A 1,270-nucleotide genomic window follows, 5' to 3' on the forward strand; every position below is an offset into this window, starting at 1 on the left:
GTGAGACCAATAGAAGATCAAAACGTCACAAAGTGACCTCTCGGTACAGAAATTTAAAACATGGAAGAATCGCTAATTCTAGCAGTGTTGCATCATCCTGTTTATACAACACAATTTTAAAAGATTACAAAAATCACAATAAAAGAGAAGCGGCTTGGTTTGCAGTGGCAAGGAAAACAGGAGCGCATGGTACATTTGAACAGAGAAACGTGTAATTTTATGTGATTATTTTCTTTGTCGTCGCAACAGACACAGGGCAAGCACAGCGGAATCCATGTTGTGTGTACTGTGAAAACCTTGGCGTGTGATGTCATATCCTGCTCCCGCCCCTTTTCGCAGCACCGTCCACACAAATGTCTCATGCTTAAAGTCTACTGTGACCGCAGCTTTATTCACTTAACGCTATTGCATTGCAATGGCCAATGGCGCTCAAGCGTGCGAAAAGGGTGAGGGAAAGCACCCTATAAAAGTGGTGCTGAGCGGCATTTAATCAGATTCTTTCGACTGAATAAGAGAGCTTATGAAAGACCTGAGCGTAAGTAACACGGCATGAACGCAACGTCTCGTTCCCTTCTCAGGGAACAGAGGTTACGTCAATAACCAGAGACGTTCCCCTTTTGAGAGGGTGTCTCCACGTTGTAGAGTAAAAGCTGAGAGAAATATCACCTGGGCTCTGAACGGCATTGAGAGCACCTTGGATACGTAACCCTTTCTTGGTTTAAGTACAACTTGCAGTCATAGGTTGAAATCCGTACAGGACTTGCTGACAGAAAGAGCGTGCATATCATCCACTCGCTTAACAGAAGCAAGCACAAGCAATAGCGCTGTCTTAAGGGAAACACACGAGGTCCCGAGTGGAGGTAGTTGACAGGCGAGGGGTGTTCAGCCACATCATGCCCCATAGAAATCTAATCACTAAATCATTCCTCCCCACTGACAACCTATCAATGTCAGAATGGCTGCGTGTGCCCTATGTCTTGATGTATGTCTGCCCTGTGATTGAGATGGCTGGGGAGACAGACAACTCAGCAGACAGGAGGTGCTGGTCTGCCCACATCTACAGGCTCATCGCAAGCATGAGAAGAGGGCGAGTACGGGGACCCCCTTGGTGATTTATGAACGCCACGGCTGTCATGTTGTCCATGCGAATGAGAACATTCTTGTGATGGACTTAAGTGAAGAAACACTTAAAGGGGGCGTACAATGCTGTTTCATGCATTCAGAGATGTTTACACTGTTAAAGAGTTGGATTCTCATGCTAAGCATGGAC

The sequence above is a fragment of the Sinocyclocheilus grahami genome, unplaced genomic scaffold (assembly GCF_001515645.1).
Source record: "Sinocyclocheilus grahami isolate Dianchi unplaced genomic scaffold, SAMN03320097.WGS_v1.1 scaffold764.1, whole genome shotgun sequence".
NCBI classification, from domain to species: domain Eukaryota; kingdom Metazoa; phylum Chordata; class Actinopteri; order Cypriniformes; family Cyprinidae; genus Sinocyclocheilus; species Sinocyclocheilus grahami.